This window comes from Microcaecilia unicolor, chromosome 2 (genome assembly GCF_901765095.1).
Source record: "Microcaecilia unicolor chromosome 2, aMicUni1.1, whole genome shotgun sequence".
Classification (NCBI taxonomy): domain Eukaryota; kingdom Metazoa; phylum Chordata; class Amphibia; order Gymnophiona; family Siphonopidae; genus Microcaecilia; species Microcaecilia unicolor.
In genome coordinates, this window is record NC_044032.1 from 134,092,881 (window position 1) to 134,108,304 (window position 15,424).

Sequence of the window (15,424 nt, forward strand, 5' to 3'; positions counted from 1 at the left end):
AACTTTATTCAGCACCAGATATATATATGATCCTACCATTGGCTGATGAGATTCTTTGATCCACCCTTAACTCTTCTATACTGGCTTTGGACTATACGTGGGTTTTTTTTTTACCCTGACCTGTTGGTTCTTTGTTTGTTTTGATGTACTTTGAAAATGAGCCTCATTACATCCTATGAATTCCAGGAGGGTACACTCTTTGGTACAATGCAAGATTGAGATCATATTACTACTACTACTATTTAGCATTTCTATAGCGCTACAAGGCATATGCAGCGCTGCACAAACATAGAAGAAAGACAGTCCCTGCTCAAAGAGCTTACAATCTAACATACTGTGGCTTACAAGTGAGGTTCATTATTTTATGTTATGTGCAACCCACTTGGAGATCTTACCCCCCGAAGAAAAGTTGGAGGACCTCTAATACTGAAGTAAACAAAGTGAAGAAGAGAGAGAAACAGACCATTAATATCAATAGGGTCACATTCTGACAAGGACCCTAAATCCTGACCATGCTAACAATGTCATCACATGTGGATAAACGACCCATTCTTCCTAAAACCCCTCCTATAAACTGGGCTTAAGAAACTACAGGGCCTTTTTACAAAGCTGCGGTAAGCACTAATATGTGCTTACTGCAACAAAAAAATGGCAAACCATGGGACATATTGAGACGTCACATGGTAATTTTGCCATGTGCTCATGTTACCCACATGTTAAAATTTTTATTTTTTGGTGCAGGGGGGCATGTTTGGGCAGAGACTTGTTGTGTTCTGCACTATTTGGTTAGCGCATGTTTAGTGCACGCCTACAGAATAGGTGGCAGTAGGGGCTCATGCATTAATGGCCATTGGCTATGCGCTAATGTGAACATTAGTGAGTGGTCATTATTGAAAAATTCAAATTAGCCATTTTACACCAGCAGAAAAAGTGGCCTTAGTGTGCAGGAATGACCACGTAAATATGGCCACTTTTTACTGCTGTTTGGTAAAAGGGCTTCTACATTTGGTAAATGCTACAGGATAGAATGCAAGATTTTGAATATCAATGTTTCTGCTACCCCCTGACAACTTAATGAAATTTTATGATCTACCAATTGCATTCTAGCTGTAAGAGTTATGTTTCAGATTTGTCTACTTCAATGGATATTGTTACCTAAACGTAGAAATAGGAGACTGGTTGGCAACTTAATGGATCTATCCTACCCTTCCCCCCAAAAATGTCCCTCTTATGTATTGACTCTCCCTTATCTAGCAGCAAAGTACTGGAATGAACTACAGATTCAGCTAAGAACCTCACCTCACTATAAAGCATTCTGCAAATTTTTGAAAACCTACCTATTCACAAGATTCGTGTTACGGAAAGAATAATGATCAAACATTGCTGAACCTCTCCCCTCAAGGGATACGCAAGATTTTTTTAAGTTCAAATGTTCTTTATTAAAGTTTTATAAGTAACAATGCAAAAGAACAAAACAATAGCAACAGTATTTGGTACATAAAAAAGGTGTACAGTTAAAAATATCAAAGCTTATTTACAATACAAGTCAACAGGTTTCCAAACTTTAGGAAATGAGGAATGTTATTCGACTTCTAAGCAATTTTAGCTTCATATTTATAAATAATACAAACAGTATTCCACCAAAAAGCAAAAGAAACTTTGGAATTATCTTTCCATTCCAATAATATTGTTTTAAGGGCTATAGCCATAAGAATATAAAATAAACTGGACTAAAATGGAAATCTTTCCTCTTAATGCCTATTGTGTTAAAGACAATTTTCCTTCTATTCCTATTTGTTGGTGTTCTAATGGGATAAAATATCTGGGATTAATATTTACTACTTCTCTTCAGATTCCATATCTGTAAATACAGCAAACGTGTGCAACTTAATAACCATAAATGGTCCCCTCTATTTCTCACCTGGTGGGGTAGATTGGCTACTATTAAAATGATGATCTCACCCCTAGTCTTCTATTTAATAAATATTCCAGTACAATTCCCTAAATCCTTTTTTCGTGAAATTGAGAAAATACTGACTGCTTTCCTTTGGCAACTTAAGCCCCCCGCCCCCAGTATAGCACTTCACAAATTAAAAGTGAACAAATCTAGACGGGGTGTCAAGTTCCTGGATTTTGAAACATACAATCAAGGGATACGTAAGATTTTGACATGTTCTAAAGTAGTATTAGGTTTGTCTGTTTGAATGTATTCCATGTCTTGATGTAAGTCACAATGAACTCTCTATAGGAATATTGGCGACTAATAAATCAAATCAATTCTTGTATACCGCTATCCCCTTTCCAGGGTTCAGTGTGATTTACATTCTAGGTGAGACAATAAGAACTAAAGTAAAGCAAAGGTACTGGGTGTATATACTAACGTTCACTGGTGATAAGTCCTATATTTCACTGCTTATATTAAAAGGGGTACCTGTGGCAACGTGAGATAAAGTGATTTTCCCCCAGGGTCACAAAGAGGATCAGTGGCAGAAATAGATTTTAAATCCTGGTTTCCTTGGTTCTTAGCCCACAACCATTAGGCCATTTCCTCTCTTAAAGGAGAGCAGGCACAGGCAGTGGAATGTGGTAGGTTACTGTGGCCATGGCCCAACCAATATTTCACCCAACACAGCATCAGCAACTAAAGGGCTTGGGGTGAGGCTGGATATGGATTTGTTTGATTGTCCAGCCAAAGAAAGTGTTCAGCTGCCCTTGAAAACAGGAAAGAGTAGCTGGGTGAGAGGTAGGGATTCTAGACAGAACCAGTTTCTGTTCTACAAAACACATTCTGCCCTATACAAGCAAATTTCTCATCAAAGTTCAGATGCTGCTGTCCCATCTTCCTCTGTGTCCCTGGACAAGTCACTATGCAGATAATTCTATAAGGGGGCCATCTAATTTTAGGTGGTTTAAAGGTGAGTAAATAGTGATATTCTAGTCATTCACATGAGAAAATGACCTTTCACAGAATACCAACCAGCAGCAAAGTACTTGCGATGCTCTGATGGTACATACTTGCTGGTGGGAGTGTGCAGGGCTGGTGCTAGGGTTTCCGGCGCCCCCCCCCCCCGCTGCCTATTAGTGGACATCCTATACCCATCCAGCATCTCCTCACTCTCCACCCAATCCCTCCCCTCCCCCTGTCTAACACCTTATCTCTCCCCTCAATGTGAGCAACACAAATTTCTCCACTACCAGACACCTGGTAGTGATACTGGTACCCATTATGGGTTCTTAATAAAAATGTAATGGCTGTCAAACAGACACAATGTTCACTTGAAAACTATTATATAGGGGGAAAAAGTCTATTTGTCACAGGGTCTTAATACCTTAGTCATCAACACCAGGTAAATGGGTAAAACCCACTGGTGACTGTTGTAATCATCGACAAAACCACCTCCCCCTCCCTCCAGTGACCATATTCATATCTTTTTAATAGTATCTTTTTTTAGTCATTTTCCAAAAATTTCTCAACTGAATAAAAATCCTGTACGGAGTGACTGGCAATTGGCACAAAGCTCACAGAATGTAGTATCAGTTATCTTAAAGCTGGTTGAACCCCTGACAAGCACCCATTTCCCTGCAGGTTCTTCAAGAGATCTGAGCCAATTGCATACACCTGCATGATGTATAGGGCTGGTGTAAGTGGTCATGCCTAGATGCAAGTGTGTTCTATATCTCTTGTACTAGTATTCTAGAAAGAAAAGTAGGCACTTACTTTTCTTTACAGACTAGCCTCAAAACAAGTACCAAAATTAGTAGATGCTTTATAGAATTACCCTCTTTATTTCCCCAGGTTTAAGTTTAGCCATCTGTAACCGAGTCATACTCCCCAGGGCCAACGAAGCTGTCATACTGCGGGATCCAAAGTACTTCTATCCGTTTGTCAGAAAGTTCCTACAGAAATCTAAAGTAGCCATGTGGACTGAGAAATAGGATAGTGAGGTAATTTACAGAGAATACAAACCACAAATTGGAATTCTTTTTTAGTACATTATTTTATATACAAAAATGCAAATATGCCAGGAAGTCTGGTCATACAGCTCTGACATAAGAATCCAAACACCTCATTTTTCCTCCCCAAAAGACTGTGTGCTCTCCCGAAGCACTTTAAAGTAGTTCTCACCAATGTATATTATAGTCGTTTTATTGTCATTTGCCCGTACCCCCCACCCAAATCAGGAGAAAACCCTTTCAAAACGAAAGCTGAAAAATGTTTCCAAGTTACAAATTCCACAAGCATTATTTTACAGAAAACTGGAGAGCCCGTAGGTTTCGTCTCTGAGCAGCTCCAACAAGAGCAAAAATCCATGATGACATGCTTTTTCTTTAAATGCGTTTAAAAGAAAGGAAGCTGTACTCTAGCATGACTCTCTCACTTTGTGCTGGCCAGTCACAAACATCAGACGGAGTGGGAGGAAGAAACATTAACTTCAACAGCTGTTTCTTGACCCGGGCTGTCAGTCTTCCCAAGAATAAATTTCGGAGGCGCCCGCCTATCAGAAAGGGAGAAAAGCTCTCAGCTCGCGCACAGACCCGGGGAGCTCAAATTCACCCCTAATTCCTCCCCACCACGGCAGAGGTAGCCGGCTACCCGCTCTGCCAGAGCTCCCCCTCACCCCCTCCCTGTTGCACGCACGCATTCACTCAGCGCCGGTCTCGCGCGAGAAAGACTACAGCAATTCCCAAGCAAGGGTGGCTTGAAACCGCCGCGCTGAATAGCATTTGCTGTTCTGCTCAGGAAGCCTCCCCTCCCTCCGCCACAGCAAGCTCAGCCCGGAAGCCAAGCTCCCTCTCTGACAGTCACGCTCGCTGCTGGAAGAGGTTTCTCGGCAGCGAACTCACACCTCTCTCTGGCCCGGTATGTTTGTCCCCACCTCCGTTCTGCATTTGTGATAGTGCAGTGCAGCCCACGCCTCTGCCCTTGTCTGGAGGGGGATGGGAGTGCCCGGGGGATCTCAGGAGCTCTTGTGTGCTGGATAAAGAGATGCTCTGTGCTGGAGTGGAGAATGCTCAATCAGAGGGAGAGGGGACCTAAGAGTTTAAACTTTTTAAATTGCTTAGAGACTTGGCACAGATATCGTGTTCCTGAAAATTATTTAGCGTACCATTCTTTAAAAAGTAAAAATTGTATGGTGGGAAGCTAGGAAGGCTAATGTTTTTCTCTGAGGTTGCATAGAAGCAGTTGGGTAGGTAAAGTGAAAGGACTTTACAGATGCTTTCCTTGGTATGTGTTTTTAATGCCTTACTTTAGGATACACGTTCCCTTCAGTAGTCAATTGACCTGAGTAAAGAATTTCTGTACAACTTACACAAAATCTGGGATGCCTTTTCTTTTTTTCTCCTAGAATTATTGAAGTGCCTTAAGGGGTCCTTTTACTAACCGGCACTAACACGTGATTAAAAATGCACTACTGTGGGGTGCGCTCAGTACTCTTGAGAATTCGACACCCCCCCCCCCCCCAAAAAAAAAAAAAAATCAAAATTCTGCGCACAATGTTTGCAAATTCTGCAAGTTCATTTGGCATAATTTAACCAATATTACCAATATTTTTGCAGCCCCTCACTCCCTCACAACATCCCCCCCTTTTTTTTTTTTTTGCAGCCACCTCCTACCCACCCACAGCAGCCCCCCTTTTTCTTTTTTTACAGTTCCTCCCTCATCCACACATAACATTCCCCTTTTATTGCACCACCCTTCCTTCCTTCCTTCCCACCCCCTTTTTTTTTTTTTTACAGATCCCTCCCTCCAGCCTCCCTTTTACTCACCCATGATGTAGGAGGAGCTGCACTGGGATAAACTCTTTGGGACAGAAAAGAACCCCACTCTTTACTGCTCCACTGCCGCCGCTCTCTTGCTGGTGCCATGCTTTTTCCAAATGGCCACCAAGACTTCAAGCAGTAGTCTGTGGCCATTTTGAAAAAGCATGGCAGCGAGACTAAGAGCGGTGGCGGCAGCAGGAAAGAAGGGGGTTCTTTCCTGCCCCCGAAGAGGCCACTTAGACCACCAGAGCGTGCTGTGTTCAGGTAGGCGGCAGCAGGTGTGGGGGGGGGGGTTGGGCGTCATTGAGTGGCAGTGGGTGGGGGTGAGGTCAAGTGAGCAAGTGGGCAGGAGAGCGCAGAAAACGGGCGGTAGGTGTAGGGAGTTGAGCAGCAGTGTTGGGCAGGGGGAGAGTGCAGATTCTGCACAGAAATATTGAATTCAGCACGAGTGGAAATTCGCAAATTCTGTGCTCCGCAGTTGTATAGAGCTCTGGCAGGAGTAGCTCAAGCATCCTGTGATAGTGTTGGTATCAGCGCATGCTTCCGAGGCGTTAAAAAATACTTTTTATTTTTAGTGCTGGGGGTATGTTTGGGGGCAGAGAAGTAGGCATGTCCAGCACTAATCAGTTATAACAGCTACATTGCTGCACATCTATCAATTAGCACACATGGTTAGTGTGTGAGCCCTTTCTGCCTACTAAATAGACGTCGGTAAGGGCTCATGTGCTAATGGCCATGAGCTAATTGGGAAATTAGCACACAGCCTTTAATTAAGGAAATGAAAACTCAGCCTGTGCTAGTCATAGCGCAGGTCATTTTTTAGTACAGCTTATTAAAAGGGTCCCCTAAATGTGATCCTGTAAGAGGCCAATAAAACACTTATACTGCCCTTGCCTAATTTCAGAGCTATGTTGAAGGACGAAGTAGGTCAAGTGCATTCTCAGGGAATAAAATTGCAGTAGAACACAGTGCGAAATATTGGAAAATTGGAAAAAGTTTCTTAGATATCCCCAGTTCAACATGGAAGCCACTTTTGGGGCCTAATGCTCAAAACTTTGGCGCTAGAGGCAAGAGCGCATATCCCATAGAGTAAGAACAGTGCTGAAAACTAGCCCCCCCCCAGTGCCCCAAGTAGAGGCACAGCTGTGGGGGGCCCAGGCCCCCCTCAAATATACAACTTTGCTCACCTGCTGCCTTCCCCTCTCCCCCAACCTTAAGCTTACCAGCCAGCATACACAAGCTTTCCATCTTTTCTTCCAGCTGCCGTCAATGCCTGCCCCCAATAATTACAAAGCTGACAGCCGCGGGAGGCCCATATCAAATGGGATACATGCAAGGGGGAGGAACATGAGTGATGGATGTGCACGAGACTTGCTCTTACTGCGAAACTCCTGTGCACATGCACCAGGCAAAACAGGAAGTGGAAGAGCACATTGGCACCCTTGCCCTGTGCCATGAAATATAAGCCCCCTCCCCCCAAATTTTTGCAGTTTGTCCCCTAAGAGGCTCACACCAAAGTGCAGGAAAATGGGCACTAATGCCTGCTCACACCCCTGGCTTTGCTCGGACTCGCAGATGTGGTTTTGTTTCCTCACTATCAGAACTACAGGCTGCATGGGCTTCCTTCTCCTTTCAAAAGAAGCCAAAAACTGGCAATTTAATAAGGAAAATACAGAAATCCTCTCTTCAAAACCCGAACACCATCCTCAACCTGGTGGTGTGTTTTTCGGCATTATGACGAGAATTGGTTCCTGAGCTGTCTTCTGAGCATCAGAGTGAATACATAATCACCTGATTTGAATGCATTTCAATACAATTTGTGCTGATTTTCAGCATAAAGATTGGTACGCTTGCTAGAGGGTTTGGTGCATGCTGCGCACATTAACATGTGCAGTCCTGGCGCTAATCCCTCCTAGTGCTGGTGTTTGGTTTTGAGCATCTGGGCCTTGAAGAGTGCAACCTTGAGGCATATATGATGCAATTGTTTGAAAGAAATTAGAACAAAAGATCACTCTGGGTCTCTGCAAGGGTAAGAGGTGCCTTACATAGTAACATAGCAGATGACGGCAGAAAAAGACCTGCATGGTCCATCCAGTCTGCCCAACAAGATAAACTCATACAGTGGTGGAAATAAGTATTTGATCCCTTGCTGATTTTGTAAGTTTGCCCACTGACAAAGACATGAGCAGCCCATAATTGAAGGGTAGGTTATTGGTAACAGTGAGAGATAGCACATCACAAATTAAATCCGGAAAATCACATTGTGGAAAGTATATGAATTTATTTGCATTCTGCAGAGGGAAATAAGTATTTGATCCCCCACCAACCAGTAAGAGATCTGGCCCCTACAGACCAGGTAGATGCTCCAAATCAACTCGTTACCTGCATGACAGACAGCTGTCGGCAATGGTCACCTGTATGAAAGACACCTGTCCACAGACTCAGTGAATCAGTCAGACTCTAACCTCTACAAAATGGCCAAGAGCAAGGAGCTGTCTAAGGATGTCAGGGACAAGATCATACACCTGCACAAGGCTGGAATGGGCTACAAAACCATCAGTAAGACGCTGGGCGAGAAGGAGACAACTGTTGGTGCCATAGTAAGAAAATGGAAGAAGTACAAAATGACTGTCAATCGACAAAGATCTGGGGCTCCACGCAAAATCTCACCTCGTGGGGTATCCTTGATCATGAGGAAGGTTAGAAATCAGCCTACAACTACAAGGGGGGAACTTGTCAATGATCTCAAGGCAGCTGGGACCACTGTCACCACGAAAACCATTGGTAACACATTACGACATAACGGATTGCAATCCTGCAGTGCCCGCAAGGTCCCCCTGCTCCGGAAGGCACATGTGACGGCCCGTCTGAAGTTTGCCAGTGAACACCTGGATGATGCCGAGAGTGATTGGGAGAAGGTGCTGTGGTCAGATGAGACAAAAATTGAGCTCTTTGGCATGAACTCAACTCGCCGTGTTTGGAGGAAGAGAAATGCTGCCTATGACCCAAAGAACACCGTCCCCACTGTCAAGCATGGAGGTGGAAATGTTATGTTTTGGGGGTGTTTCTCTGCTAAGGGCACAGGACTACTTCACCGCATCAATGGGAGAATGGATGGGGCCATGTACCGTACAATTCTGAGTGACAACCTCCTTCCCTCCGCCAGGGCCTTAAAAATGGGTCGTGGCTGGGTCTTCCAGCACGACAATGACCCAAAACATACAGCCAAGGCACAAAGGAGTGGCTCAGGAAGAAGCACATTAGGGTCATGGAGTGGCCTAGCCAGTCACCAGACCTTAATCCCATTGAAAACTTATGGAGGGAGCTGAAGCTGCGAGTTGCCAAGCGACAGCCCAGAACTCTTAATGATTTAGAGATGATCTGCAAAGAGGAGTGGACCAAAATTCCTCCTGACATGTGTGCAAACCTCATCATCAACTACAGAAGACGTCTGACCGCTGTGCTTGCCAACAAGGGTTTTGCCACCAAGTATTAGGTCTTGTTTGCCAGAGGGATTAAATACTTATTTCCCTCTGCAGAATGCAAATAAATTTATATACTTTCCACAATGTGATTTTCCGGATTTAATTTGTGATGTGCTATCTCTCACTGTTACCAATAACCTACCCTTCAATTATGGGCTGCTCATGTCTTTGTCAGTGGGCAAACTTACAAAATCAGCAAGGGATCAAATACTTATTTCCACCACTGTATGTGTATACCTTACCTTGATTTGTACCTGCCTTTTTCAGGGCACATACAGTACAAGTCTGCCCAGCAGTATTTCCCGCCTCCCAACCACCAGTCCCGCCTCCCATCTCCGGCTCTGGCACAAACCGTATAAGTCTGCCCTCCACTATCCTCGCCTCCCAACCACCAGTCCCGCCTCCCATCTCCGGCTCTGGCACAGACTGTATAAGTCTGCCCTCCACTATCCTCACCTCCCAACCACCAACCTCTCTTCCCCCACCTGCTTCGCCACCCAATTTCGGCTAAGCTTCTGAGGATCTATTCCTACTACACAGGATTCCTTTATGCATATCCCACGCATGTTTGAATTCCGTTACCATTTTCATCTCCACCACCTCCCGTGGGAGGGCATTCCAAGCATCCACCACCCTCTCCGTGAAAAAATACTTCTTGACATCTGCTGCCTTCTGCATTATGGAAAGGGGATGGAATCTGATATATCACCTTTCTGTGATTATAGTCAAAATGGTTTACACATTATGTAAGGTATTTATTTTGTACCTGGGGCAGTGGAGGATTAGGTGACTTGCCCAAAGTCAGAAGGAGCTCTAGTGGGACTTGAACTCAGTTCCCTGGGTTTTCAGGCCACTGCACTAACCATTAAGAGGTGGATGCAGCAACCAAACGTAAAAAAATCTAAATCGTTAAAGTCCTTAACGATTTTAAAATAACGAAGAATGCACCAAAAAAAAAGTCACAAATGCTGAGATCGGTATTGAAACGTACAATGTATCAAAGAATCACAATACACATCGTTAATCGGCCCCCAAATCATGCGCAGAGCAGCCAAGCGTTATGTTAGCTGCTCTGCGCATGCCACAAACAGTCAAAACACAAGCACATGGCTCCCAAATCAAAACAAAAATAAAAAAAAGAGTCGGGAGGGGGCAAAGGCGCTCATCAGGAGCGTCCTATATGACCGTCCTTGCCCCCCCCCCCACCCGTGGTCGCCGTTCCCCCCTGCCCCACTTCCCCCTGCATTCTAAATTAAAAAGCAAGAAGAAAAGCAAACGTACCTTAGCAGCCCCGGCCCCCCTCCCTTACTCACTACTCTGTCTCCCCTCAGCTCCGCCTCCCGACATCCTCCGCCCTGTGCCCCGCCCCCTCTTGGGGTCGTCGCCGCCATTCCCCTCCTCCATCGGGCCCCCCTCCCTCTTACCGGGACCGTGCAGCGCCTCTCTCCTCTGTCCGAAGGCGCTGCACGGGCAAGAAGAAAGCTGATGCCTGCCTTCGCCCAGCTTCTGTGGCGCGTCTCTCTCCTCCTGGGCCCGCCCCTGTCTGACGTCGGTAACCTACGTAGGTTACTGACGTCAGACAGGGGCGGGCGCAGGAGGAGAGAGACGCGCGACAGAGTAGTGAGTAAGGGAGGGGGGCCGGGGCTGCTAAAGGTACGTTTGCTTTTCTTCTTGCTTTTTAATTTAGAATGCAGGGGGAAATGGGGCAGGGGGGAACGGCGACCACGGGTGGGGGGGGGCAAGGACGGCCATACAGGACACTCCTGACGAGCGCCTTTGCCCCCTCCCGACCCTTTTTTTTAATTTTTGTTTTGATTTGGGAGCCATGTGCTAGTGTTTTGTTTGCAGTCTGAGGACAGGGATGCATGCCTAGAAAAAAAATATTTTTGAACTCCTTGGGGCTTGTAGAGGCTTCTGTTTATGGATTGTGCCTTTCAGTTTCCTTTTGACCAATCACAGTGCTATTAGCTCTGCTAATGCGCTGGGATTGGCTCACAGTTTGTTTGTTTTTTCACTTTACTATTTTTCCTGGCACAGAGCTGTCCTAACGAGAGGTCCAGACCTCTCGTTAGATTTCCTGCCTTTTTCCTGCGTAAAGGCAATCGGAAAAGGTTAGTGCATCTCATTTCAATGGGGTTTTCACACTAATTGCTCATCTCCATTCCGTTTTCGTTAGCTGCTGGCTTCCTCGGTAAAAGCCCTTTGATGCATGCAACGGATCAAATTTTCCTTGTTGGAGGGTCATTAAAGGCTCATTAAGCTTTAGTGCATCTGCCTCTAAGTTACTCCTCCAATCTGTGCTTCCTAGGCCCATAGGCACATCCATGAGATTTTGATAAGTGTAACAATCCTGATCACCTCAAAGCCACCCCTTGCAGAACAATCCTGTAAAAGTGCCAATTGGACATCATACTTTTAAATCTTAAACTTTATACATAATGAGGTCAATTTCCAAAAGCCATTTACCTGGATAAATGAACTATTGGGAAATTCTCGCTCTCCCTTAGTATAAAAGTACAGGCAAATAGTTCTTTTGAATTTGTGTAACTGTCAAGGTGCTTTTCTTAGATTGCAGCTGCTGTTTGTCTTCCCCCCCCCCCCCCAAGCTATTGCCCCAGGCAGCCACCTAATCTTGCCTAATCAGTAGCTAGGTTCCCTGGGTTCAAGTCTTCTCCTAGCTCACATTGAAAAAAAAAAGAGACTTGGCCAAGCTCAGGTTCAGTCATGCTACGGTTTCTGAGTTCAAATATCTAGTTTGATGGTAATGAGAACTCATGGAAACTGTGAATAACATTTTGATATTATCCAGTGAACCTTTGCAACATTCTCTTCTGGAAGGTACCAGTGGGGCTGGTCCTAGCAGTAGACTGCTTAGGGCAGTACATTTTGAGGAGCAGCATTTGGTGGGCACCACATCACATGACACAGCACTGAAGGAGGACAGTAGTTCTATGTCATGTTGGTGGCATGCAGCCTCCCCTCGCGCCCTCAGCCATAATTCGAGTCAAGTATTATGGCTGCTCCATTTCTCCCTCCCATTCCAATTTTAGCTTCTTTATTGCTTCTGTACCCATTCTGAAATGGAACTGATTTGTGGAAAGGCTCTTCAGGTAGCCAACCTCTAATGCTAGCCTGCTTGGCCCCCAATCAGCAGTGCAGCCATGCATCCTCCTTACCAGGACCATCCTCTGGAATTTATTTATTTTATTTATTTATGTTAATTTATATACCGTATCTTATTGCATCTGCAAAACAGAACGGTTTACATATATATAAAAAAATTGGTATATACAAATAAACAGACATAGGAATTCCATTCATGACAGGAAAGCACAGCAATCAAGATAAACTACATAATAAATCAATACAAGTTAAAAATCTAATATCCAGTTAAGCTATCCCATTTTTCTTTGTCTTTTTGACCTTATCTCATTATGCTAAGTTCTGTTCTAGTAGCTTATAAAGAGAAAGGTTTTCAGAAGTTTTCGGTAATGGAGATAAGATTTCTCTAATCTGATCTCCTTTGGAAGGCTATTCCAAAGGGAGGGTGACAGGTAGAAAAAAGCCGATCTCCGTGTAGATTCCCACCTAGCCTTAGTAAGAGGGGGAATGACTAACCTGTTATCTGTTAGGGATCTGAGAGTTCGCATAGCGGTGTAGGGGATTGTTAAATTCGACAAGTAGCTAGGGTTTAATGTGTGAAAGGCTTTGTGTGTCAGGACAAGAGCCTTAAACTTTATTCTTGCTTCGACCGGGAGCCAGTGCAGATGATGCAATAAAGGTGTTGCTCGATCATCCCTCCGGGCCCTACAGATCATACGTGCTGCTGTATTTTGAATTCTTTGTAATCGCTTTAAGTTTGCTTGAGTAATCCAGCATATACAATGTTACAGTAGTCTAAACGTGAAGTAATATATGCCGATGTCAGCGTTTTGAGAGAGTCCTTACTTATTGAATTTCTGACTGACCGAAGCCGTCTCAGATGAAAGAAAGATCTTTTCACTACATCGGATACTTGTTCCTCAAAGGTCAATGCGGAATCAATAATGACCCCGAGATATCTAAAAGACTTAACTGTTGGAATATTCTGACCAAATAGCACAGGTACCACAGAGGGATATGTGCCTTGCCCTACTATCCAAGATGTAGTAGTCTTATCCGGGTTCAGTACCAGCTGAGGTGTTGTCAACCAGTCTGCTACTTTATCCAAGCATATTTGAATGGGTGTAAGATCTATGTTCGATGGTCTAACATAATGCTGCTTGCTGCCCCCAGCCTTCTCCCAGAATCCTTCACCACTGGACATATCATCACTCAGATATCATGCCAGAGAGAATGTGACTGGCGTGTGGTAGATTGGAATCATCATCTGCTAGGTGGCTGGACAGCGGGCTTCAGCAATAAAAGCAGTGAAGGAGAAATAAAAAGAATCCCCTGTTCTTTAGGTAAATGTCAAACTAAACTGGGGAGGAGGGAGAGCAGGGACCACTAAATGAGATGATCGGCCCATAATACAGCCCCCCCCCTCCTGGTTGAAGTAGAAATGAGAGCAAATGCATGTGGACATGAAAACATAGCATAGGGAATGGAAGGAGAGATGGTAAGACACTGGAGGGAGGGGGCAGGGGTAGATGCTGGACATGGGGGGGGGGGGGGAGGGGAGGAAAGGGAAGATGCTGGACTACGAGAGGGGGTAGGGCCTAGAGAGGAGGGGAATACACTGCTGAAGGTTCTCCTAGGGCATCACCTTGGACCGGACTCTGGATATGAGCCAGTTAGTAGCACTTATCTTATACACATTTTTTTATACTTCATTTACTATTTCTTTTTCTCTTTTTATGTTGCTGTTTTATTTATTTTTGAATGCATTCCTAAACTCAAGATTGTTGAACATGTTATCTCTCTTGCCATCTCTTCTGTTTTTCCTTCCTCCCTGCTGCAAAGCAGCCCTTAGCCATGCTCAGTGGGGGAGTGAATCTTGCATCCTGTCAGTGCCAACTGAAGTCTAGGTTTATCTGGTTGAGATCTTCTGATGTTTTGTAACATCTTTTTTTCTGTCTTTAGCATGCTGCTGTTTGAGTATTGAGTTGTACCATAGTAATTCTGTGCTTTCAATCCATATGTATTACCTTAAAATTTCAGAAGTGTGATGGCAAAATAGCCTGTGAAATGGTTAAAGGTTGTGTACGTTTCAAATCACCAGAGACACTATGTTTGCAGAGGTTTATCAGGGCTTTTGTGAGGAAATATTTGCTGCCTGTGATTTGCAGCAAATAGACATTGGTTATGACAGTAACCTGTTTCTTGTAATTCAAGATAAAGTAGTGCGGTTGCCGTGATAGTCAATCTTAAAGGTTAATAAATAAAAGAAAGAATATAAACTGATAACCTTTATATTGGACTAAATACATTTTTGACTTGTTTTTAGAGATTAAAACCTCCATCCTCAGATCAGGACACTATCATGTAATTCTAGCATTGTATTCAAGGACACTAGGGGGACAGTTCTATAACTAAGCATCTCCATTTAGGTGCTCCGAGGGCAGGGGGTAGGAATCAGTAACAGAACCTAGGTACCTAGGTTTTATTTTAAAATATTGGAGTAACCTAGTATCAGGACATCACATTTAGGTGCCTTCAGTTACACCAGCCTTAGAGCTCACACTTAACTTACATTCCATAGCGTTTCACAGATCAATCCAGAGACTTGTGGGTTATGTCCGTCTACCAGCAGGTGGAGATTAAGAGAAACTAGAGCTCTGCCATATATGTGCAGTAGCTACCTCTTCAATATCTCTCTATCTAGCAGGTGATCAGACATACCCTGTGGTCTCTGGATTTGGTGCTGGTTCATGGCCTGATAGTAGAACCCTGAGGGTCGAGTTGAGGCAGGCGTGGGATATACCTGGTGGTGCTGGGTCCATTCCTATCTCCCCCCCGTCTCGCCTTCCTTTGTCTACCAGCCTCTTTGCTGCACTTAGTTAAAGCTAGAACACCAACGTAAAAAAGAAAACAATACAAAAAAAAACAATACAATTCAGTTCTTTTATCTGGAGATCGGCAGCTGTGAGAGAAGGGTGACAGTGGTTTGCACCTTCCCGTCTTGAGGCTTGTTCCTTTGGAGCATTAGGACGCCTGGAGAGTCTTTGGGTCTACGGGCCCTGAGTGCAGCACCC

The 15,424-nt window shown here is 44.4% G+C and overlaps 1 protein-coding gene across 2 annotated transcripts in view; it reads left to right on the top strand.

The window, feature by feature from the left end:
* The first annotated feature begins 4,086 nt into the window (after window positions 1-4,086).
* Window positions 4,087-15,424, top strand: part of ATG10 (autophagy related 10) — a 313,667-nt gene continuing 302,329 nt past the window's right edge. The window contains exon 1 of one of the 2 annotated variants that reach the window (XM_030193339.1): window positions 4,087-4,861. The gene's annotated coding sequence lies outside the window, so the exon portion shown is untranslated. Of the gene's footprint in view, window positions 4,862-5,170; window positions 5,194-15,424 lie in introns of those variants that run through there. The other variant, XM_030193340.1, reaches the window with a different exon arrangement.